The following is a 26468-nucleotide window of genomic DNA, read 5'->3' as shown; positions in this document are numbered from 1 at the left end:
TTAGTGAGTTTGGTGCAGTGCTTGGTGAGCAGACTGTAACGCTTGTGTCCTTTGCTCCAGGATCACGCAGCTCTGTGCCACAGTCCATATCTCAGTGAAAAAAGCACAGGTCTTTATTTCATTTCTGACTTGTCCTGTTGGCAGACACCCCCAAACAACCTGCATAAGTGTATGCAACAGGGCCACCATCAGGAACAATGTGAATGTCCCAAAGTGACAGTCCGGGGCCCCAGCCCACCCACAGATGGGTTTTGTTATCCCTAATGATGTTTGAAAGAATTTGAATTGCTTGTCAACCTTAAAAATTAGGAGATTTCATACAAAATCTAGAGTTCAAGCTTTTCTTGAAAAATGAGATCTGGGCACACTGGCTCTACATTCCTGCATTGTAAATTGAATTGGAGCTAAGCAGTGCTGCCTATTTATGTATGTACTTAAAAATTTGTATAGTATATTTTAGATTTCATTCTCCATTAGCATATAAAAAGCTACCATTTTATTATTATTATTATTATTTGTATCAGGTTTTTGAATAGATGGTCCTTGTGTTTGGCATAAAATCTAAAAGATATGAAATGGTCTATACACACTGTTCCCCAGTTCCCCAGATGCAACTGCTCCAACCATTCTTATGTGTCCTTTCAAAGGTATTGCATCCACACACTACAAAAACATATGCAGTATTTCTAAGACACCATCAATTGCAAGATGCACCATTATTTTGTGTTCACCAAGAAAAAAAATTCCAATAAAATCATGACATTGTGCCTTAATGATGGTCCTGCCTGATCCATACATCAGTCAAGTCAGCTCCTCATTGCTTTGAAATTTGTTTCATCTATTCTAAGGGGCTGGACATTTTTCCTGCCTTCTGTTGGACCACTTGGAGTATGGCAGCCAATCCTTTTACATGTATCTCAGTAAGAAAATGTAACATGGGGCCGGGCGCGGTGGCTCACGCCTCTAATTCCAGCACTTTGGGAGGCCGAGGCGGGTGGATCACGAGGTCAGGAGATTGAGACCATCCTGGCCAACACGGTGAAACCCCGTCTCTACTAAAAATACAAAAATTAGCTGGGCATGGTGGCACGTGCCTGTAATCCCAGCTACTTGGGAGGCTGAGGCAGGAGAATCTCTTGAACCAGGGAGTCAGAGGTTGCAGTGAGCCGAGATCGCACCACTGCACTCCAGCCTGGCAACAGAATGAGACTCCGTCTCAAAAAAAATAAAGAAAATGTAACATGGCTTTATCTACTCGTGGATATCTTCATTTCGTAGGTCTTAAAAAAGACTTAGTTGTTGCTTTGATAGATATGTAATTGATTGATGATATAAATTGATTAAATTGATTCCCTGAATTTATTTTGGTGTAAAAAGTAAGGTACGCATCTATTTTTTCTAGCAGCTGCTTTCAGTTTACTACAGTTCCCTTCCACTTTCAACTGTCTTACCTTAGAGAGCTTCACTTGTGTTACTTGTTTGACACCCTAATAGACATTTGAGTTTATAACACCTGGACTATTGGACAAATGGCTGGACAATGCAATTAGCAATCTTACCGGTAGTCCACTTGCTATGAGAGGTGGGGTGGTTTCAGCACAGGAAGCAAAGTCCTCTAAATAAGACCTATATAGCTATGCGCATGCTTTCAACTGGGAGAGCCCTTTAGGAGCCAGCACATGGCTAGCGTTGCTGGGGTTACCTTACCTGGGGGCTTCTAACTTCTGGCCTGATTCATCTCCCTCCTTCTTTTAGATGATGTGTCTACATCACCGGTAGGCAATGTAAGGAAAGCAAGTAAGATTCGTATCAATACAAGACAACCTAATAAAAAGCAAAGCTAAAATTGAAGCCTGGGAATAGGCTTCTACATTTACATTAAATATGTGATAATTTTGGTGCAAATTGACATGGTTGTTCTAAGACAGACACATCTTAAAGTATGCCTTGTACTCAGAAGATGTGCAGTAGACAAATTTTAGAGGTGTGAGTTCTGGGCCTTCCTCTACTAGGGTACTTTGTGCCTCTTTGAATAAGCTTCTCTCTGACACTTCGCTTATTGGCCTATTCTATGTAGAGATGGTTTAGACCAGAATCTAGATCTAGGATCTAAAGTTCTTTGAATAACAGATGTCTTTGAAATACACGTAATTTAATATAAACTTTCAGAGCATTCACAGGCTCCCTGATGTCCTTCTATTCATTTCTATACATGACTGTCCAACGCTTGCCTTTATACACATTCTAAGTTTCACTTATTTTTTCTTGTGTCACTGTCACAGAGACAACATTTAACAGTGCTTAGCGGCTGCACATTAAAGATATTTTTCAATCTTCTATTCCTTGAGAGAGTAATAACAAAACAGTCTTGTAGAGGATATTCATGGCCCTGGCATCTGACATTAGGGCACAAACACCTTCCACTTACAGAGCAAATATGCCAGATACTCACTTTCCTAGCACCTTTGCAGCTAGGGCCTGAATCTCAGTTTTGTTTCTGCCCTGGATTTAGAATTGGAAACTGGTGACACAAAGGAGCAAGACCACTCGCAAGATGTCCTGGCGAATGTGGCCACAGTGACAACATCTCCCATCTGCCTCCGGAAGCTGCAGTGGTGGCTGTTTTGATAGCAGTGCCCAGTGTGCATTAGAGATGTTAGCTGTACAGTCTGCAGCATGTGGGCGCAATTCCAGGGACCGTGGTCTCTTTGAGGGAGAGGTTTACTGTGGCATTTTGAGCATTGTCCTTGGCTGATTCTCTGGCCCAACCCAAGATTCTGCAAGTTACCAATATCCTTTCATAAATTCCTTTTCTGCTTAAATTAGCTACAAGCGGTTTCTATTGCTTACAACTGAAAAGCTGGGTGACACAAACATCACCCTTCTTAAATGGATACAATGACAGAAATTATTTTTCAAAAAAGTACTTCTTGAAAAGTTAGCTGTCACGGTAATTTGGGAGAAGGGGAACAGAATGCTGAAATGTACAACTTAATGTAACTATTTTACTCTACTTCCTTTAGCACCTTAAGAAACTGGCAAAAGTAACAGCAACGAGGATAATATTAAATAATGAGAAATCTCTTGAGCGATTCTTCCACTAGTCCATCAGTTACTTTGATGGATTTAATGATGCATTTATTTATACTTCATCAAGCAGTTGGAATTTGTCAACAAAACAGTATGCATAAGTTATACGTACATTTTTGAATGCCTATTATGTGTCATTATCACTGCTAGATGTTGGGGCTGATTCATAGAAGAAAGAGATTGGTTTTCCCTTTGAAGTAAGCAAGAAAGTTTAACATAATGCTGTAAGTGTTACAAGAGTGCAGCAGGAAGAAACAACAAGTTCAGCCTATTTTGGGTAATCAGAGAAAAATGTTTATCATCTGGGTTGTACTTTTTTCAATAGACTGAAGTGTGGTCAGGTTGTGTCTCTGAGAGTGTGTGAGGTTTCCAAGGCAATAAATAGTGGGAAATGGAATTTTATCTTTGTTATTCTAAAAAGCCACTGTAATGTTTGTGCAAAGTTTTCTTAGTGCTCCCTAAGTTTTCCTGTTCCAAAGGGACTAAAGAATTTTTGTTTAGGCTCTAGCAAGTCTAAATTCTGTTGGATTTGACTGTTGTGCCCTCCCAAAGAAGTGGCATGAGTCCCAACAATTTGGAAATGTTCAGCCTGTTTTGTTTTGTGCACCACTGCCTTGATCCATGGTAAGAACTTACCTGGAAAGCAGGTGTTCGCTCAGGTCTGATGGGGCTATAGGACAGATTTGATAAGGCTACTGATGGGACAGAAGCTCTGCTGTCACAGGAGGCTTGCATAAATCTTGCTGCTTTGAGGGGTTGAGGGAAGCTGTGTGTGGGGAGAGAAGGCAGTTAGTTCGCCAGCAGTTCTGTCACCAGGGCCACCTAAAGAAGGAAGCAGGCATTTGCGGTAATAAGGTGAAATGTTTATAGTCTTGTTTCTGACCATAACCACATTGAAAGCTTTTCCTGGAGAATCAAGCAGAAAACTTCTCAGTCCTCAATCCTCATCTCCTGTGTTTCCCATGCCAAATATTGCTTCAATTTTTCAGGAATGATTTTACTCTACTATGAAAAAAAAATCCCAAGGAAATAGGAGAAACTTGTGAACAAAACCTGCAACAAGGGATCCTGCTGCTAAGAGAGTTAAAAAGAAAATACAACTGTTCCGAGAGTTCAATTTAAGATCAGTGTTTGGAATGAAAAGCACATTTTTGCACAGCAGCCTAGTTATAAATGGTGATGGGGTTCCCAGATGGGCCAAAAAAGGACTGCTTAACTCACAATGTTACTGTAAAATCAATCATATTGTCTTAGCCCTGTATATGTTCATACCATTTGCTTTTTTCACTATATACATTCATTTTCTTTTTCTTTTTCTTTCTTTTTTTTTTTTTTTTTTTTGAGATGGTGTTTCTGAGTTTTGCTTTGTTGCCCAGGCTGGAGTGCAATGGCACAGTCTCAGCTCACTGCAACCTCTGCCTCCCAACTTCAAGCAATTCTCCTGCCTCAGCCTCCCAAATAGCTGGGATTTTACAGGCACCTACCACTATGCCCAGCCTTATACATTCATTTTCTACCATAAGCCTCATAGGAAGATATTTTTTAAATAGAGAAAAGTATGAAGAATGAAGAAAAAACTCCCCAAAGTCCACCACCGAAAGATAACCATAGAATACAATTTATTCCAGTTATTCAACATTTTTAACAGATTTATTGAAGTATGATTAACATACAATGAACTGCAATATTTAAAATGTATAATTTGATAAGTTTGACTTGTGTGTATGCCTGTGAAACTATCACATCACCACGATCAAGATAATGAGCAGATCATAAACCTCTCCCCGCAAATCCTCATATCCCTTTGTAAGCGCTCCCTCTGGTCCCCATCCCCAGGCAAACACTGATCTGCCTTCTCCCACTATAGATTAGGTTGCATTTTCTATAATTGTATATAAATGGATTTATAGAATATGTATTTCTTTTTGTCTAGCTTCTTTCACTCAGTGTAAGTTTTTGAGATTCATCGACATTGATAACCTATACCAATAGCTTATTTCTTTTTATTGCTGAGTAGTATTCTGTTGAATAATTATACAATTTATTTATCTATTCATCTATTAGTGGATATTTGGCTTTGTGATGTTTTTTTCCAACACAACAAGCAATTCTTCAGTTCTCAGACACCAACTTGATATCCAAAAATTCAATTCAATTCTGACACTAATTACCTAGGGTTAGCACAGATCCTGCAGGTTAAGGACTCATCCTACAAGACTTCTGCCACTTCAGACTCCAGCTACAAATGAGGTCCTCAGGCAACTACATTTCTGCCAGACTGACTACAAGTTCAGGGATTCTCACAACCCCCTTTCCAAGTCCTGTAATTTGTTAGAACAACTCACAGAATTCAGGAAAGCACTTACGGTTACCAATTTATTATAAAGGGAACAACTCAGAAACAGCCACATGGAAGAGGTGAGTAGGGCAAGGGGTGGGAGCGGTGGGCAGAGCCACCCTCCCAGCACCTCAGTGTGCTCACCAACTAGGAAGCTCGCCAAACTCCTGTTGTTTAGGGGTTTCCAATGGAGGTTTTATGATGCAGAAATAGTTGATTAAATCATTGGCTGTTGGCAATTGAGCTCAATTTCCAGTCCCCTCTTCTCCCAAGAGGTTGGCGTGTTGGGAAGGGAGAGACTGAAAGTTGCAACCCTGTAATCATGTGTTGGTCTTTCTGGTAACCAGTCTCATCCTGAAGCTATCTAGGGGCCTCACGATGAGTCACTTCATTAGCATAAACTCAGGTAATGTGGAGAGGGACTTGTATTTTTTTTTTTAATTTCTTAATTTTTTAAAAACTTTTCTTTTAGGTTCAGGGGTGCATGTGCAGGTTTGTTATATAGGAAAACTTCTGTCACATGGGTTTGTTGAACAAATTATTTTGTCACCCAGGTATTAAGCCTAGTACCCAATTGTCATTTTTTTCTGCCCCTCTCCCTCCTCCAAAACTCCACCCTCAGGTAAGCCCCAGTGTCTGTTGTTCCCCTCTATGCGTCCATGTGTTCTCACAACTTAGCTCCCACTTATAAGTGAGAACATGTGGTATTTGGTTTTCTATTCCTGTGTTAGTTTGCTAAGGATAATGGCCTCCAGCTCCAACCATGTTCCTGCAAAGGATGTAATCTTGTTCTTTTTTTATGGCTGCATAGTATTCCATGGTTATATGTGCACACTCTCTTTATCTAGCCTACCATTGAAGGGCATTTAAGTTGATTCTATATCTTTGCTATTGTAAATAGTACTGCAATGAACATATGAGTGCATGTGTCTTTATGATAGAATGATTTATATTCCTTTGGGTATATACCCAGTAATGGGATTGCTGGGTCGAATGGCAGTTCTGTTTTTAGGTCTTTAAGGAATCGCCACTGTTGCTTTCCACAATAGTTCAACTAATTTACACTCCCACCAATAGTGTGTAAATGTCCCCTTTTCTCCATAACCTTGCCAGCAACTGTTATTTTTTGACTTTTTAATAATACCCATTCTGATCTGTGTGAGATGGTATCTCATTGTGGTTTTGATTTGCATTTTTTTCATATGCTTGTTGGCAGCATGTATGTCTTCTTTTGAAAAGTGTCTGCTCATGTCCTTTGCCCACTTTTTAATGGGGCTGTTTGTTTCTTGTAAATTTGTTTAAGTTCTTTATAGATGCTGGATATTAGGTCTCTCTGAGGTACATAGTTTGCAAATGTTTTCTCTCATTCTGTAGGTTGTCTGTTTACTTTTTTGATAGTTTCTATGGCTATGCTGACACTCTTAAGTTTAATTAGATCCCATTTGTTAATTTTTGCTTTTGCTTAAATAGCTTTTGGCATTTTTGATATGAAATCTTTGCCCATTCCTATGTCCAGAATGAAATTTCCTAGGTTATTGTTCAGGGTTTTTATAGTTTTGGGTTTTACATTTAAGTCTTTTAATCCAGCTTCAGTTGATTTTTGTGTATGGTATAAGGAAGGGGTAAAGTTTCAATCTCTGCATATGGCTAGACAGTTAGCACCATTTATTGAACAGGAAGTCCTTTCCTCATTGCTTGTTTTTATCAGCTTTGTCAAAGATCAGATAGTTGTAGATGTGTGGCCTTATTTCTGGGCTCCCTATTCTATTCTATTGGTCTGTGTGTCTGTTTTTGTGCCAGTACCATGCTGTTTTGGTTTCTGTAGCCCTATAGTATAGTCTGAAGTCAGGTAGTGTGATGCCTCTTGCTTTGGTCTTTCTGCTTAGGATTGCTATGGCTATAAGGGCTATTTTTGGTTCCATCTTAATTTTAAAACAGTTTTTTCTAGTTTTTGTGAACAAAGTAAATGGTAGTTTGATAGGAATAGTGTTGAATCTGTAGACTGCTTTAGGCAGTATGGTCATTTTAACAATATTGATTCTTCCTATGCATGAGCATGAAATGGTTTTCCATTTGTTTGTGTCATCTCTCATTTCTTTCAACAGTATTTTATAATTCTCATAATAGAGATCTTTCATCTCTCTGGTTAGCTGTATTCCTAGGTATTTTATTCTTTTTGTGGCAATTGTGAGTGGGATTGTTTTCCTGATTTGGCTCTCTGCTTGGCTGTTGTTGGTGTATAGGAATGCTAATGACTTTTGTACTTTGATTTTGTATCCTAAAGTTTTGCTGAAGGTGTTTATCAGCTGAAGGAGCTTTTGGATTGAGACTGTGGGGTTATCTAGATATAGAATCAGTCGTCTGCAAACAGAGATAGTTTGACTTCCCTTCTTTCTATTTGGATGCCCTTTATTTATTTCTCTTGCCTGATTCCTCTGGTCAGGACTTCTGATACTATGTTGAATAGGACTAGTGAGAGAGGGCATCCTTCTTTTGTGCTGATTTTCAAGAGGAATGCTTCCAGCTTTTGCTCATTCAGTATGATGTTGGCTGTTGGTTTGTCATAGATGGCACTTATTATTTTGAGGTATGTCCCTTCAGTACCAAGTTTATTGAGAGTTTTTAACATGAAATTATGTTGAAGTTTATCAAAATCCTTTTCTGCATCTATTGAGATAATCATATGGATTTTCTCTTTAATTATCTTCATGTGATGAATCATATTTATTGATTTGCATATAGTGAACTAACCTTGCATCCCACGGATAAAGCCTATTTGATCATGGTCGATAAGCTTTTTGATGTGCTGCTGAATTTGGTTTGCCAGTATTTTGTTAAGAATTTTTGCATGGATGTTCATCAAGGATATTGGCCTGAAGTTTTCTTTTTTAATTGTGTCTCTGCCAGATTTTGTATCAGGATGATGCTGGCCTCACAGAATGAGTTAGAAAGGAGTCCTTCCTCCTCAACTTTTTGGAATAGTTTCAGTAGGAATGGTACCAGCTCTTCTTTGTACATCTGGTAGCATTAGGCTGTGAATCTGTCTGGTCCTGGACTTTTTTGTTTGGTAGGCTATTTACTACTGATTCAATTTCAGAGCTCACTCTTGGTCTGTTCAGGGATTCAGTTTCTTCCTGGTTCAGTCTTGGGAGGCTGTATGTGTCCAGGAATTCATCCATTTCTTCTAAATTTTCTAGTTTGTGTGCATATGGGTGTTTATTATAGTCTCTGATGGTTATTTGTATTTTTGTGGGGTCAGTGGTAATATTTCTTTTGTCATTTCTAATTGTGCTTATTTGGAGTCTTCTTTCTTTTCTTCTTTATTAGTCTAGCTAGTGGTCTCTCTTATCAATTTTTTTCAAAAAACCAGCTCCTGGATTTGTTGATCTTTCTAATTTTTTTTTTCAGTTGTGGCAGGCAGTGGTTGAGACAGAGTCTCTGTCACCCAGGATGGAGTACAGTGATACAATCTCAGATCACTGGAATCTCTGCCTCCCAGATTCAAGTGATTCTCATGCCTCAGCCTCCTGAGAAGCTGGGATTACAGACATGCACCACCATGCCTGGTTAATTTTTGTATTTTTAATAGAGACAGGGTTTCACCATGTTGCCCAGGCTGGTCTTGTACTCCTGACCTCAAGTGATCTACCCACCTTGGCCTCCTAAACTTCTGGGATTACAGGCGTGAATGGTTTTTTGTGTCTCAATCTCCTTAAGTTCAGCTCTGAGTTCAGTTATTTCTTGTCATTTGCTTGTTTTGGTGTTGGTTTGCTCTTGCTTCTCTCGTTCTTTTTGTTATGATGTTAGGTCATTAATTTGCAATCTTTCTAATTTTTTGATGTGTGCATTTAGTGCTATAAATTTCCCTCTTAACACTGTCTGAGCTGTGTCCCAGAGATTCTGGTATGTTGTATCTTTATTCTCCTTAGTTTCAAAGAACTTCTTGATTTCTGCCTTAATTTCATTATTTACCCAAAAATCATTCAGGACTGGGTTATTCAATTTCCATGTAACTGTATGGTTTTGAGCGATTTTTTTCCTTTTTTTTTTTTTTTTTGAAACAGAGTTTCACTGTTTTTGCCCAGGCTGGAGTGCAATGGCACAATCTCGGCTCACCGCAACCTCCGCCTCCCGGGTTCAAGTGATTCTCCTACCTCAGCCTCCTGAGTAGCTGGCATTACAGGCATTCGCCACCATGCCCAGCTAATTTTGTATTTTTTAGTAGAGACAGGGTTTCTCCATGTTGGCCACGCTGGTCTTGAACTCCTGACCTCAGGTGATCCACCCTCCTCGGCCTCCCAAAGTGTTGAGATTACGGGAGTGAGCCACCGCGCCCGGCCTTGAGCTATTTTCTTCATCTTGATTTCTATTTGAATTGCACTGTGGTCCAAGAGAGTGGTTGGTATGATTTCAGTTCTCTTGCATTTGCTGAGGATTGTTTTATGTCTGATTATGTGGTTGATTTTAGAGTATGTGCCATGTGGTTATGAGAAGAATGTATATTCTTTTGGTTTTGGGTGGAGGGTTCAGTAGATGTCTATCAGGTCCATTTGGTCCAGCGTTGAGCTCAGTTCCTGAATATCTTTGTGAATTTTCTGCCTCAATGATCTGTCCAATACTGTCAGTGGGATGTTGAAGTCTGTCACTGTTATTATGTGGGAATCTAAGTCTCTTTGAAGGTCTTTAAGAACTTGCTTTATGAATGTAAGTGCTACTGTGTTGAGTGCATATATTTAGGATAGTTAGGTCTTCCTGTTGAATTGAACACTTTACCACCATGTAATGCCCTTCTTTGCCGTTTTTTGATCTTTGTTGGTTTAAAGTCTGTTTTCTCTGAAATTAAGATTGCAACCCCTGCCTCTTTCTGTTTTTTATTTACTTGGTTGATTTTTCTCCATCTCTTTATTTTGAATCTGTGGGTGTCATTGCATGTGAGATGGGTTTCTTGAAGACAGCATACCAATGGGTCTTTCTTCTTTATCCAGCTTGCCACTCTGTGCCTTTTAATTGGGGCATTTAGCTTGTTTGCATTCAAGGTTAGTATTGATATTTGTGGATTTGAACTGTCATTGTGTTGTTAGCTGTATATTATGCCAACTTGTTTTATAGCATTACTGGTCTGTGTACTTCAGTGTATTTTTGTAGTGGTTGGTAACAGTCTTTCTTTTCCATATTTAGTGCTTCCTTCAGGACCTCTTGCAAGGCTAATCTGGTGGTAATGAATTCCCTAAGCATTTGCTTGTCTGACAATAATCTTATTCCTCCTTCACTTATGAAGCTTAATTTCGATGGATATGAAATTCTTAGTTGGAATTTCTTTTCTTTAATAATGTTGAATATTGGCCCCCAATCTCTTCTGGCTTGTAGGGTTTCTGCTGAGAGGTCCACTGTTAGCCTGATGAGCCTCTGTTTTTAGGTGACCTGACCTTTCTCTCTAGCTGCCTTTAATGTTTTTTTCTTTCATTTTGAACTGGAGAATCTGATGATTTGTGTCTTGGAGATACTGTTTTGAAGCATTTTGTGGGGGTTCTCTGCATTTCCTGAATTTGAATGTTGGTCTCTTTAACTAGGTTGGGGAAGTTGTCATCGATATCCTGAAATATGTTTTTTAAATTATTTCCATTCTCCTCATCTCTTTCAGGGATGCCAATGAGTTGTAGATTCAGTCTCTACATAATCCCAAATTTCTTGGAGGTTTTGTTTATTCCTTTTCATTCTTTTCTCTTTATTCTTGTATAACTGTCTTATTTCAGAAAGCCAGTCTTCAAGCTCTGAGATTCTTTCCTCAGCTTGGTCTATTCTGTTATTAATATCTGCAATTGCATTATTAAATTCTTCTAGTGTGTGTTTTTTTTTTTTTTTTTTTTTTGTTTTTTTTTTTTTGAGACGGAGTCTCGCTCTGTGGCCCAGGCGGGAGTGCAGTGGCGCAATCTCGGCTCACTGCAAGCTCCACCTCCTGGGTTCATGCCATTCTCCTGCCTCAGCCTCCCAAGTAGCTGGGACTACAGGCGCCCGCCATCACGCCCGGCTAATTTTTTTGTATTTTTAGTAGAGACGGGGTTTCACCGTGTTAGCCAGGATGGTCTCGATCTCCTGACCTCGTGATCCGCCCGCCTCGGCCTCCCAAAGTGCTGGGATTACAAGCGTGAGCCACCGCGCCCAGCTTCTAGTGTGTTTTTCAGCCCTATCAGATTGGTTACATTCTTTTCTATACTGGCTATTTTGTCTGCCAGCTCCTGTATCATTTTATTGTGATTCCTAGCTTCCTCAGATTGGGTTTCAATGTTCTTCTGAATCTCTATAATCTTCACTCCTATCCATACTCTGAATTCTATTTCTGTCATTTCAGCCATCTCAGCCCGCTTAAGAACCCTTGCTGGAGAGGTAGTGTAGTCACTGGGAGAAAAGAAGACACTCTGGCTTTTTGAGTTGTCAGAGTTCTTGTGCTGGTTCTTTCTCATCTTTGTGGGCCAATCTTCCTTCAATCTTTGAAGGTGCTGTCCTTTGGATATTTTTTTTTCTTTTATCCTACTTGATGACATTGGAGGCTTGATTGTGATATAAGGTGAGTTCAGTCAACTGGTCTCATTTCTGGAAGATTTTAGGGGGCCCAGGCTCAGCATAGGATTCCTGGACTGCATGCCGTTACTCTGGGGGACTGGTATCAGGGCCTGGCTTTTATCTCTGGCTCCTCAAGGTTAGGAACATGCTGCACTGGAGGGGTCAAAGTGCTTCCAAACTGAATGGCTATTCGCAACATCCATGCCAATGGATGGTGACAAGCAAAGCACTTCATAGGGTGATGGCATCAGGATCCGTCCTTGTTCACATGTGCCAGCAGCAGTGGCAGCAGAAACGTGGTAAGATGCATGCTCATCAGCTGTGGCTGGGTGCTAGTGGGTGCTGGGTTGCTGGCTTCCATGAGGGTGTTCACAGCAGCTGCAGGGCAGCACAGCTGGGTGGGGATGCCATTACCAACTGTGCACGTGTTCACAGTTGTGGTGGTGTTAGCATAGGGGTGGGGTGCTGGTGGGCACAAGACTGTGTGCACCCTCTGTGAGCATTCCCACAGGCAGCGGTGGCTGGGTCCACTGTTCTCCATGACTCGTTTTGCACCAGTGGCAGTGTTGGCTCAGGGGCAGGTGCTGGCAGGCATGGGGCTGGTGGGCTCCATGCCCACCAAAGTTCTGATGACAGTGGTGGTGTGGCCAGAGGATTGGGATAGTGGGAGGTGGATGGGGGGAGGGGGAGGGGGGAGGAAGAAAGGTATGGTCACACCAGCAGGATGCACGTGCACATGCACACTGGTTGGGAAGGGAAGACAAGGTCGCCCCAGGTGTACGCATACCAGCAAAAGGATGGTGCAGGGAGGTCAGGGGCAAGTGCATGCAGGCAAAGTGGCACAGGGGGAGGCTGCATCGGGGGCAGCACAGGTGAGCTGGTGCATGTTCATGGGGCCCACTCTGCTGGAGCACTCTGCCACTCAGGTGGTCCATCAGCACAGGAGCTATGATGCAGGCCCCCAAGGCACCAGAAGCTGCCCTGCAAGCAGGCACATCCAGGCTGGGTCCCAGAAGAGGCCAGCAGACCAAGGGGTGCTCAGGTCAAAATGGCCCCGTCTCATGGGCAAAACCTCCCTGCAGAGTTCAGGTCCAACAATTCCCCCAAAGCTAAAATATCTTATAGGAATAAGTCGAGCCTAGAGAGATGGGCATCTTGATATCAGGTAGTGATAGTCTCCACATCTGTTCTTTCTCAAAGTTGTTTTAGCTGTTCTGGGTGGTTCTTTGCATTTCCATATGAATTTTTGGATCTGCTTGTCAATTTCTATAAAGAAGTCAACTGGGATTTTGACAGCATTGCATTGAATCTGTGGGTAAATTTGGGAAGTATTGTCATTTTAACAATATTGTCTTCTCACCTATGAACATGTAACACATTTTCATTCATTTACTCTTTATTTCAAAAATGTTTTGCAGTTTTCAGTGCACAAACCTTGCATTTCTGTTGTTAAATTTACTCCTAAGTGTTTTATTCTTTTTATTCTATTGTATAAAAATATATAAAAATATAAAAATACAACTGGTTCTGTAATTGGTCTTGTATCTTGCAACCTTGTGGAAATTTCTTATGACCTCCAATAATGTGTGTGTGTGTGTGTGTGTATTTTTTAGGATTTTCTATATACAAGATTGTACCATCTGTGAATAGAGGCAATTTTACCTCTTCCTTTCTGATCTGGATAACTGTTATCCCATTTTCTTGCCTAATTGCCCTGCTTAGATTCTCTGGTACAGTGTTGAATAGAAGCAGTGAGAGCAGATACCCTTGTCTTGTTTCTGATCTTAGAGGAAAAGCACTCAGTCTTTCACCATTACATATGATACTAGCTGTGGGTTTCTCATAGATGCCCGTTATTAGGTAGAAAAGGTTCCCATCTGTTTTTATTCTCTTGAGTTTTTTAATCATGAAAAAGTGTTAGACCATTAATTGATCTTTAAAGATTAAACCAGCAGGATTTTTTGTAGATTCTGTATAGACAAGCTGTTTCTAAAATTTATATGGAAGAGCAAATGAGCTAGAATAGCTAAAACATATTCACCATGGTCAGCCTAGGCCAAGTCATCATCACCTGTCATGTGGATTATTTCCAGTCTCCTCCAACTAGTCTCTCTATGACCACCCTTGCCACCTTATAGATTAGTCTTACAGGCAGAGTGACTCTCATTGTACCTAAGCCAAATTCTGTTTCTCTCTTCAGTAATCTCCCACCTCACTCAGAATAAAACCTAACATTCATACAAAGGACCAGATATCCAGTGTCACTTGCCACCTTGCTACCTCTCCCACCTTATCTTCTCCTACTTTTTCCCATGCTTACTCTGCTCAAGCTACGCTGGTCTCTTTACTAAACTCAAATATATAAAGGATACTCCTGACACAGGGCTTTCGTTAGCTCTTCCCTCTGCCTGGAATTTTCTTCCTCAAGATACCCATATGTTTCATTCCTTCATTTCATCAAGCCTCAGCTCAAATGTCGTATTCTCAGAGAAGGTTTTCCTGCTCACTCAATAAAATAGTAATCTTCACTTCTGTCACTTCTGCTATGTTTCTTACTCTAATGTGTTTTTTTTAGTAGTTCTTGCTCCCACTCAACAAATTCAATATTTATATTATCACTTGTTCTTTTTCTACCTCTTCTTCTTAGATATTAGCTTTAAGAGAGCAGAGACATTATCTGCTATATCCCAGAATATTCAACAGTCCTTGGCATTATAATAGATGCCCAGTAAATATTTGTTGACTAAGGGAATGCTTCTGTTTTAAAGAGAATTTTTAAATTTTTGATGTAATCAAACTTAGTAACCTTTTCCCTTATGATTTTTGCTCTTGTGTGTCTTAAGAATAATTTATAAACACCAAAGTCACAAAAAATTGCTGATATTTCCTTCTAATATTCTTGAGCAGTTGTTCATTATTTAGATCTTTTGTACATTTTAATTTTGTACATTTAATTTAGTGATAAGGTATAGGATAAAACATTTTTGTACGTGTAAGATAAAAATTATTTTAATAATGCTTATCGAATTTTTCCTTTTCTTCTAATTTGAAAAGACAATTCTAACATATGCTCTTTCTCTTCATCTTACTTTTTCTCACAACAATATGTGTATTTCTTTCATCATTAAAAATGTCCCATAAACATCATTTTATTGTTGTGTAGTATTTCAACCTGTGACAATGCCAACATTTATTTAATAGTTTTTCAATAATTAGATATTTGACTGTTTCCATTTTTGTTTGTCTAACACTAAAAGGAACATCTATATAAATGAAACGTCATTCGTATTCAATTGTTTACTTAAAACATATTCTTAGAAGTAAAACTGCTTGGTCAAAGAATATGAACATCTAAAGTTCTTATACAAAGTGCAAATTATTCTCCAGAATAGTTAGACCAACTTGCCCTTGTTTGAGCATTTACCAGTAAATGAGAATACAGGTCCCACTATACATTTACCAACGCTAGTATCAAATATCTTTCTCCTTTCTTGGACATTCTTTAAATATTTATATGCTAGGCCCCAGGCTAAGCTCTTTACACAGATAATCTCATTTAAATTCTACAATTCTATCAGATAAGTACAACCATAATCTTCCTTTAACACATAAGAAAATTGAGTCTTCAACAGATTACAGGACTTGGCCAAGGCTACACAGCCAGTGAGTACTAGAGGTGAAACTTCAACCCAGGCCAACTAACACCAGAAGCAGAGCATTTTAACCAACTCTACTTTTCCTCAAATCTTTACCAATTTAAAGGGCTAAAAAAATGGCTTCTCTTTTAATTTGCATTGCCTTGACTACTAAGGAAGATGAACATTTTATTCTGGGCTAATTGTATTTACTTCTAAATCAATTCTATAGGTAGCAGTAATCTGAGTTCCAATTTGGTCATTAGAAGGTGGTATGCTGGCCTCAGCGTAACTCAGATTTTAGAAGAGTAAGATTTGGATTCCAGTTGCACTTTGTTGGCTCAGCTGTGCGGTCTTAAGCAAGTCACTTAACTACCTGGAGCTTCAGGCTCTTTACTTGCGAGATGAAGGTAGATATGCTTTTTCTCACCAAGTTGTTATGAAGACTGCTGAGATCAAAGGAGTTTAAGCACATAAGCAAACAATGAGATACAAGGCATGAGAAACACTGGGCTAGGAGCTTTCCAGTGTCTCCATTATTCTTCCTATCTCCATGAAATTGGCAGTATCTCCATTTCATAAGTGTGAAAAGTAATTTGACCAAGGTTACACTGGTAGTAAGTGGTAAGAGTACTTCTAAGTGCTTGGCACATAGAAAGTCCTTAGTAAGTGTTCATTCATCCAGGAACACATCACTCTTTGCCCCAGAAGTGGAGATGAAGTCTCCCCAGTTTCTCAAGAGATGAGGGCAGCATTTTTTCAGAGAGAAGAGAAGATCCTTTAAAGGACAATGCTAATATTATGGGAATAATAGGCATCAAAGGAAGAAATAAGAAGATAATCAAATGTTATCCAATTCCTTTCTTTATTTTACCTAAAATTCAGAAAAGATCTAATGACAATCCCCTCAGCAAACACTAAACTTTCCTGCAACAAACCATATACAAGTTGCTCCTACCATGTGGCTTTTAAGCCTCATGCACACCGACTTTTCTAGAGCATTATTCTCACGTGGTTACTCCTCTTGTGCCTCCAGTGCAAATGAGATGGAAGTTAAATAAGAGCTTTCTTATTTTATTGAATTCCCATTGATAAACATCTCCCTTGCAATCGTCTTGGCTATTCTCTCTTGTGGGAGAGACAGAGAGAGAATTAGCTATTGTTTTCTAGATTCAAACCCTCCCTTCTATGTTCTGTGATGCTGCTGTGTCATCTGACACCATGTTACACTCTACAGTAGCTAGCACTAGAGGATGACTGCAAAGTTGGCAGAGGAAGAACTGACTTGCTTCTCCCTATTGCGTCTTGTTGGGTTTCCATGGGCTTCATGGTCCTGCCAGCACAACCCTAGCAACACTTCTTTTCCCCATCAGCACCAGCAGACAGGCACTCCATCCTCAGATGTCTTTTTCTCTAGGTTTCTAAGTTCTAGAAATTCCAATCTCTTCTTTTGTTCCACAGCCCTAAGGATGGTAGCTGCTTCCTGCAGTCGCTCCTCTGTGATACATCTTTTTGACTTTTCAATTCTTCAACCCTAGTTGAAGAATATAATCATTCATATTAAATGTTCTTTGTCAAAATAATTAGTGTGGTTTCTGACACTGAGTGCTATCAAGGAGGTGGAAGAGGGTAGGACCAGGAGATTATTAAAATCCTTTCGACAACAAATGTCCATGTTCTTGTACACTGGATTCACTGGAAATCCAGTCACTGGGAATCCAGCCTAAAAGATTCAAATCCCACCATTGCTTCTTCCTAGCTGTGGGAACCTTGGCAATTTTCTCCCAAGCCAGGAATCCCTAAGTTGCAGAAGGGACTTGAGATAACCTGAACTTGGGCCAGTGAGAGGCCCAGGGGAAGGTGGTGAGGTTCCCAGTCTCTGCCTTCCCTTGGCAAGCCTTCAAGCTGTCCAGTGTCCAGTTCTACTCATCCTGGTGCAATCCTGCCAGTGATACCAAACCAGACCCATTCTACCCATCACACAGCATGCAAATCACTGAGAAGACGAGTTTTGCAGCAGAGAAAGAGTTTATTTACAAGGAGCCAAGCAAGGAGGTGGGAGAACAGGTCTAAAATCTACCTCCTTGAAGACAGGGCTTAAGGCTATTTGTAGGGTAAAGAAGCAGGGTGGTCTAAGGTGTGGGGAAATGTGATTGGTAGTGGGGAAAAATTAGGTAATTAGTGGTTTGCACAAGCATAGTTGATGTTCATGGCTCTTCACAGGACTTATGTTCAGAAAATGGTGATGTTAGCATGATTGGAGGGAAGAGTTTTAGGCCCTTTGACATCAAAAGGTCACCTCTTAGGCATTTGCACAGGCCCAGTTGAAGGGTTGGTGGTCTCAACTGGTTCAAACTGGACAAGAAACAGCTAGGTCCTAAGAAACAACTAGGTCCTAAGAAACAACTTCAAGCAGCCATTAGTGTAGTGCCATATACATCAGAGCTGTTACCTATAAGGAATCTAGTGGGGGTGTTTGTTATGTATTGTGTGGCTACATGACTTTTAGCCAAACCGTATATACAGGTTTTCAGCTCAACTAGAAGCAGACGATTAAAAGCAAGCAAGACAGGTTAACCTAAGTTTGGGGGGCTTAATCAAGTTAGCCCTTGGTTGCACCAGCAATAAAGCATGCATGAGAATGGTGGCCCCTGGGACACATTTCCCTGACACCTTAGGGGCATTTTCCTGGCATCTTCAGCTGTGGAAAGATGAGGTAGCCACCAATTCTGGGTCCAACAAAATTGGCATTAGTTTCTTTCCATTGGAGAAGAGACACACAGGAGGAAGTGTGGACAGTGCCCTACACTCAAGGCAAGGCAGCTAACTCAAACCTGCATGGGGACAGGAAAGATGTGCCGCCTCCTAGGATTAGCAGGGCCTAGATTTACTCAAAGTTGATGGTTTAACATTGATTTTAAGATTATAAGCCATGGTGCTAGACTGTCCAGATTGAAATCCCACCACTGCTTCTTACTTGCTTGGGGACCCTGCAATTTTCTCAACCTTTCTATGCTTCAGTTTCTTCATCTGTGTAATGGGGATAATTAGAGTATTTACCTCACAATGTTTTGAAAGGGTTGGATTATTTACCTTATGCAATGCATTTAGAACAGTGTCTGGCACATAAAAAGTGATATGAAATGTGTACCTACTTGCTGATGATGATCTGTGTATGACAAGCTAAGCAACAGAGACATGCACAGACACCCACGTGAACAGAGAGGTATGTTTTGATGGAATCTTTTCAGTCAGAAGAGCTACTTGTTAAGATACTTTAGGTTGCAAGAAACAATAAGCCCTAGGACAAATGGCTTGAAAGGGAAATTTATTATCTTAAACACAACAAGTTCAGAGTAAGGCAGCTTCAGCAGATCAGAGATTCCATCAAGGACACAGCTCCTTTTCATATTTCTTTTCTACCATTCTCTGCAGAATATTTTGTTTTTGTTTTTGTTTTTGTTTTTGTTTTCTGAGGCTTGACCTCTCATGTTTGCAAGAGGGCTGTAGTAGATTTCACCATCCCAGCCTTGAGACAACATACAGGGCATTAGAAGGACTTTAACTCCCCAGTGTAGCATTTAAAGATAGAGGACAGCCTTTTGCAGATGCCCCTCCTTCAACCCACCCTGCAGGCTTCTCTCTCCTTCTCATTGGCTAGACTGTTTCTCATACTTATGCCTAAACCAATCAAGATTACTTAGAACAGTCAAGAGTCACAGCCGAGGAATAGGCATGAAGCTCACCTCCCCTGAAACATATGACTGCACAGGTGGCTATATGCCCAAACAAAATCAGGGTTCAGTTAGGAAGAAGAAAGGGAAAAATGGCTGGTGGGCAAAGAACCAAGAGTGACTGCTACCATGGCCTTCCCAGCACCCTGCACAGCACACAGTCATTGGCCTGTGCATAAACTTGGCTCTGTGCCCAGATTGACCGCACTGACATTTAGGAGAATATATGGGGGAACAAGAAACGTGTCTCCCCACCTCATCAAGGATATGAGGGCCAAAATAGGTTTATTCTTCTAGACCCCAAACACACACACACACACTGTTGGGGAGTGTTTGTCAGTTAGGAGAAGTGTAAGGAATGGAAAAGAGTGAGGAGAGGAAGGGGAAGCCAAGCGCTGAATAAATTGGCATGTCAACAAAGGATGGAGAAGAGAACATTAGCGCGAAAAAGAATGGGAGCTGGAGAGTCCCCAAGCACAGAAGCTGGGGAAATGAAGGGACAAATTCAGGAAGGAATGTTATTTAAAATGTGTGCACATCTGAGGAGCAAAAAAAACAGAAGAGTGGCACAAAAGGCCAAGCCAGAGGGGGAAGCCTGGGAGCAGAAGTTGAGAGGGGGACTCTTTCAGGCAAGTGTAATAGCAAGGATACAGCAATGACCCAAGCACCAAGTCTGTTTTTCCTTAAAGTGAAATCTCTGCTGTTCTGAAAGTATATGGCTAAAAACCTGCTATATCCATGCGGCAGGAGGCTGGAAGCTGGGGCAGAGTGGCAGCCTGGGGCCAGAGATGCACAGACACCCACGTGAACAGCTCCTGACAGGGAGGGGTGGGGGTCTGAGCTGCCAAGCTCTGCCTGGGAGATCTGTTTACTTTTTCATGCCCAGATCTTGAGGGGCACTTTTGGCAATGTTTACTGGGGACCCAGACCTCACTCTTGGTCTCCCACAGTGCTAAGACAGGGGCAAAAGGCTCAGGGTGACCGTCTACTGACTAGGAGGCTTGGAAATATCTGAAATCTCTTTAACCCCAGGTTCCCTTAGTGGCTGCATTCTCTGATGAACACTTTTAGTAGTTGAATCCACAGAGGGCAAACTCAACGCTTCTGGGTACTGCTGCTGTAAAAACCAGGAGAATAATGAGAATTTATTGCAATTATTCTTTGACTAAGCATGGTATTTGTTCAGAAGAAACACTTTAATAAGTCATTTAAGGTGGTTGCTAGCACACAGCCTCATGCACAAGGACTGTGTATCATTACACAGAAGGAAGATGGTGAGATGCTACACCCTGCCAAAGTAGCTCCCCGACCATCTACGCAAATGTTTAGTAAAAGTCTATGAAACCTCACAAAACTGTGGCGCGAGTAAACTTTTTTTCTGGGACCAGAACAGAGGCTGTGTCTTGCTCCTAAGATGAAGTGGGGGTGGGGGAGTGAAATTATCAGCTCATGTGAATACAGGAGTCAGGGACAGCTCTGCTGACTCCTGGAGCCCCATGAGCAAAGCACTACCTCAGACATCTGGGCATATGGGGCCTGGGTATCTATCAATCAACCAACCAATCAATCAGAAATCCAACCAATGGGAATTTATGAGGCTCTGGCTTTATGCTGGGCTCATATGAAAGCACATATGGCAGATACAAATTACAGGAAATGAACGGCATTCAAGAAGTTTACAATCAAACCTGGGCACCAAACTCAAACCAAAAAAGGGGTTTAAAACGTGTGTTCATGACTATGAGTACCATAGAGGTCAGAGACTCAGGGAGACCAACAAAGTTGGAAGTAGTCATAGTTTACGGAGGAGATGGCTTGGAAGCAGGGAAGTATGATCAGTCTTTCCAGAGAAACAGATGGGAAGCGGAGGATTCCAGGGAAGCATAGAGGCAGGTACGAGGAGTCAGGGACACGTGTGGCGAATGTGAGGGGCTCTCGGTCTTGCTGGCATGAAACTGGATGATTCTGGGACCTAAGCATCAAGAGAGGTGAGAGGGAGATTCAAGGTCAAAACAGTCTCCATAGCTCAGAGAAGGAGGACTGTCCGCTAAGCAAACATGCTCACACCCCACATAGAGTGAGTTTTCAGAGCAGAAGAGCTGAGGAAGCTTTTTATGTGATTTATAACAGTCTGTGACCCCAGACAGCGGCACACCCCAGCCCCCAAATGCCACTGCAGAGAGCAGAGATGTGTTTTTTCATAAAAATGTTATTTTACTTTAATGCAAAAGTCAGAAAAATTAATCTGGGCCAAAAGGAGAATTTCTTGTAGAGACCTCTGGTTTCCCCATAAATTCTCCCCAAGTGCTCCCAGGCCACAGCGCCCCTGCTTCCAGTCTGCAGTCTGTTGGTATTCAGCCTCTGCCCTGGACCAGGAAATTACCAATTCCAGTCTCACACAAGGAATTAAGGTTGGAACAATACAGTATTTTACAATCCAGTACAAGCTGCATTTATTCAGAGCTTTTCATGCATGGCATCTTAAAGTTCTTTATGACCCTTTTTCTTAAAAAAAAAAAAAAAAAAAAGGAAAAAAAGGAATTTAAAAGAGAAAACCTTCTAAAAACCCAAACCCCCACTGAACTAAATGAGCCATTCAGAGTGAATAGGACTTAACAGTGGCCTTCAGAATAGGAACAGAGGTCCCACTCGGATGGAACAAGAACAACAGAATCAAAGGAAAGTACAGCTCAGAGAAGGCTGCACAAGGCCTGAAATGTACCCCTCGGCCCTTGGGGCACTGATGGGCTCTGCGATCTGTGACTGGCACAATGAGCTTTGGATGGGGATCAGAAGATGGGGATATGGTCCCCATGATTCAGTGAGTGCAGAGGGGACAAGAAGGTCACCTTTTGGCTCTGAAGATAGTCAGCACCAGCCTCAACATTTGTTCTCCCCACTTGGCGAATACCCTCCCCAAAGGCCACTAGACTAGGAAAGGAAGTGGCTATATTATGTGCCTTTGGATTCCAATCCTAATCCTAGCTCCTTCTCAGGTACCCAGAGCCCTCATGCTACATTCTGCTACAGCCCCAGCTATGCTTGCCCTTCTTGGAAATCCCTCATGTTTTGAACAACCACCACACACCTCTTCTTTCCCCCTCTTGTTGCAGTCTCTCATTGCCTGAGGTAGTACCCAGAGTCCTTTGTCTCATGACCAAGAAAGTTAAGGAGTGCAGACACCAAGGTTGGAGCGAAAGTTTAATAAGTGAAAGAAGAAAGCTCTCCACTGCCGAGAGGGGACCTGAAAGAGGGTTGTTGTTTTACAATTGAATGCAAAGGTTTTAATAAAACACTGATGAGAGCTGGGCATCTTATTTACATAAGGTGCGAATTTCAGGTAGCTCTACCCCTCTTTCCTAGTGCACGTGCAGGCCCTTAGTTTGAGTTACTCCATATTGCTTTGTTCGCCTTACTGTGCATGTGTCAGGAGATGGAATTTTCCATTGAGGGCATGTCTGGGCAAGTCACCTGTGTAGCCTTTCTTATCTGTATGTCTGTGGGCATGTCTTAGGTAAGCCCCACTGTGCAAGTTCCCTTATCTGTGCCTGCAGGGTGTTTGTTTGAAAGAATTTAACCGAGGACTCACCCTAACTGCCTGCTGACTGGTTTCTTTCTTTCCCCTCTCTCACTCTCACCCTGCTTCCAACCCCCTGGCTCTTCCCCAGGTCCTGTGTTTTGCAGAGAGCCAGCTCTCTGCTTGGCCCAATCTTATAAATTCATTCTTTTAGTGGTGTTATGGGATGACAATTATTCAAAAAGATGCTTATCTCAAAAACTGTATTTTCATGTTAAACAGATCTCCAATGTTGTCACTAGAGACCTGAACTATCCAGGGAGGTAGAAGATGCTCAAAGTAGATGTTGCTGACTAGAGATTTTCAGAGTTGCCTTGGTGTACTAGAGGCCAGTGAAGGTGTTTCTCCATGCACAGAGGAAATGTGAATAAGTTGTCTTGGGCTGCTGCCAAAGTAAAACTATCGGCCTCATGAGTCAATCCGTAGGCAACCCAGCTACTTTACATTCACAAGTTTAGGTTTTGGGTTTTGCTGTTGTTGTTGTTTCCATCTTTGTTTTTGTTTGTTTTTTTATTTCCTGCTTCTGTGTAGGAATGAAGCTTCAGAATGAGGTGAGATCATTTCTAGAAAAAATTAAAGAAATTACTTTTTTTTTTTTTTTGAGACAGAGTCTCACTCTGTCATCCAGGCTGGAGTGCAATGGTGTGATCTCGGCTCACTGCAACCTCTGCCTCCTGGGTTCAAGCGATTCTCCTGCCTCAGTCTCCCAAGTAGCTGGAATTACAGGTACCTGCCACCATGCTTGGCTAATTTTTTGTATTTTTAGTAGAGACAGGGTTTGACCATGTTGGCCAGGCTGGTCTCTAGCTCCCGAGGTCAGGTGATCCACCCGCCTTGGCATCCCAAAGTGCTGGGATTACAGGTGTGAGCCACTGTGCCTGGCCAAGAAATTACTTTTTTAAAAAAAGTTTGAAAAGCTTTTAAAACACTGTTTTAAAAATGATGACACCTGCTTCCCAGTGATTTCATGACCAGTAATAAGATAATGCCTGTAAGACACAGAGCATGGTGTTTGACAGAGTAGGAGCTCAACAGCTGCTGATTCCCACACTCCTGTTTTCTTGCCCCATTTCCCTCTCCACCCCTTAAATCCTTTGCTCCCATCTTGCACTTGTCCCATGTTCTTTAACACTTTGCACAATACCTTCCGGAGAGCGTTCTCCAGAGCCCCTGGGAATGGGCAGTGTGAGCAGCAGCATGGGAGGGCAATCAGCCCTGGGGTTGGGAGACTCTAACCAGTTTTGCGACCTTGGACGATTCCTTTCACCTCTCTGCTGCTCTGTGTCACCATCTGTAAAATGAGCTCATTGAATGAGGTGGTATCTAAGGTCCTTCATGGGTCTAAAGCACCAGGTTTTGTGACAAGTTTTACAACAATATCATTAACTAAGTTTAACCACTCTGAATTATGACACTATTGTTCTTTAAACTTCTCAACCCCTTCAGTCTCAAACACAGTCATTGTTGGCTCTATCCTATGCATACTAAGACACCGAAAATGCAATTTGGAAACAAAGGCCAAGAGAATCACAGGCAACCAGAATGTACTGCAAGATTAGTGTGTGTGATTTGCTGAAACCCATGTCCACATGCGCCCACAGCTAACAAGTAACAAGATAATGGAGATTATGAGCTAGGCTAGTCTCTAGTACTTACTATTGTCCCTAAGGCAGAAGGAACCAGCAACCCCCAGTCTCCTCCTGACAGCTTCTGTCAGTCTCCTACTGACATAAGAAATGGAGGGAATGGAAACCAAAGTTGGTGGAATCGCGTTGGAGACAGGGCAAACACCCTCCATCATTTATGTGCCTCCAGTCTGACTTCCAACTGCCAATGCACACCTTTGCCTGAAGGTTTTCACTGTGCCCAGTGCCTACTCTGCCTGGGCACACAGCAGCTGGAATTGATAACCCCCCAGAAGCAGTCTGTTGCCACACTCTGGCTCCTTAACGCTTTGGATGGGGTAGTGCTGGGGTGGGTATTCTTCACTGGCTCCTGGAGTTGCCCTGCAGCTCACGCTCCAGTTGCCCAAAGTGGTGATTTGCTGAATGAGGCATTCTTTGTTGGCTGCTTTCCCTTGCCCGTCCCACTTCCTCATTCTCTTACTGGTGTTTCCTGGGATCACTTCCCAAATAAACTATTTTGACTCAAATCCGTGTTTCAGAGCTTGCTTCTGGTGGGGATCCAAAATGAGAGAAATGGTTCCGCTTCTAAAGATATAGCTTTGTTCTACAGTTGATCCAAGTAGCTCATTTATTCATTCAACAAATATTTGTTTTGCTCCTACAAGAGCAGGCACTGAATCAAGCACTGAAAAGCTACACACACGCGTTCTGTGAAAGATCAGTAGATGGGTCCTTGGCTGAGAATGTCCCATGACAGGCAGAGTTAGCTGAGACGAGGGAAAGGATTATGGCACTACCGTGATGTACTGGCCTGCTGAGTATCTGAAGATGAAAGACCTACCCCTGAGAGTCTAATTCAACACCCACCATCCTCCCCAGCCCCCGATACACAAACACCTCTTTAAAATGTGAGGCATGAAAAGGCAGTCCTGGCACATTTTGCTCAGAAAAATGTGTAGCAGGAATAAAGAACCACGCTGCATTCTTTGTTTGTCCAGGTGCCTGTTCACATCAGAGGCGCTTGCAGGGTCTGACCTGCTCCAGGGGCTCCTCTGGGCCTTTGAAGCCAGCAGCCCTTCTGGCCATGAATCCTGCCCAGCAGACTGGGAAATGGATGTTGCTCCAAGAGTGCGCCCCTGCATGTCACAGACAGCACTGTACCCCCGAGGGGCAAAAGGAAGTGCGCAGACCTCACTGTGCCCTTTAGGGTCTCAAGGAGAACCCAGGAGTTTTAAAGAGAAACATCACATAAAAGTGACAGGGCTTCAGAGTCAAGAACCTGAGGACTCAAGCAGCTGAATAAATGGTGTCCACATATTCACCAGCCTGTCCCATCACCTCCCAGGAGGCCCCCAGGGTTGTGGCGGATGAGGTCTGGCCTCAGGGATTCCTCCCATGGCTGTGTCCAAGGCACCAGAGAGGGCCTTCTTCCCTTTCTCCATGCCGCAGAGGAAGCTGACTGGGGACATGTCTGCACTGTTTGTGTGGGGTGCTTGTTCCAACCCCGTTCTGGAATTTCTTCTTAGATTTACGCAAGCCAAAATGACATTCTCTACTCTCAATTTTAATAGACATCAGTAACTGGGATCATGAATTGGGCTAAAAGCTGATGAAATTTAGTGTTCAGATCAAATAACAAGTGTCCATTGAAGCACATTTTAAAAATTACCAACATAATATTGTTGTAGGAAAACCCGGGTTATTGTCACACTAGCAGGAAAGATTATGCAGATCCTTTGAAGGGTGAGGGGGCCAGAATTTATCGGGTGAAAACGAAAAACAACACAGCAAAGCGAGAGAGGAGTTCCTGTTAACAGGCCCTCATCTCACAGACTAATTCCCAGGTTCCCACGCAGGAACAGGAGGGGCCAGGCTCCTCCCCGCCGCAAGGTGCAAACTTCTGTGGTT

At 41.9% G+C, this 26468-nt stretch overlaps 1 long non-coding RNA gene across 2 annotated transcripts in view; it reads right to left on the bottom strand.

Annotated features, from left to right (window-relative positions):
* LOC117980308 (uncharacterized) overlaps nucleotides 1-24920 on the bottom strand; it is an 85442-nt gene extending 60522 nt beyond the window's left edge. Inside the window, exons 1-2 of one of the 2 annotated variants that reach the window (XR_004671576.3) lie at nucleotides 24592-24920; nucleotides 3727-3856 (exon numbers count right to left, since the gene is read on the bottom strand). This is a non-coding gene — a long non-coding RNA (uncharacterized LOC117980308). The remainder of the gene's footprint in view (nucleotides 1-3726; nucleotides 3857-24591) is intronic. The other variant, XR_004671575.3, reaches the window with a different exon arrangement.
* Nucleotides 24921-26468: the final 1548 nt, after the last annotated feature.

This window comes from Pan paniscus, chromosome 4, assembly GCF_029289425.2.
Source record: "Pan paniscus chromosome 4, NHGRI_mPanPan1-v2.0_pri, whole genome shotgun sequence".
In the NCBI taxonomy this organism is placed as follows: Eukaryota; Metazoa; Chordata; class Mammalia; order Primates; family Hominidae; genus Pan; species Pan paniscus.
This window is presented reverse-complemented; position numbering and strand designations above follow the sequence as displayed.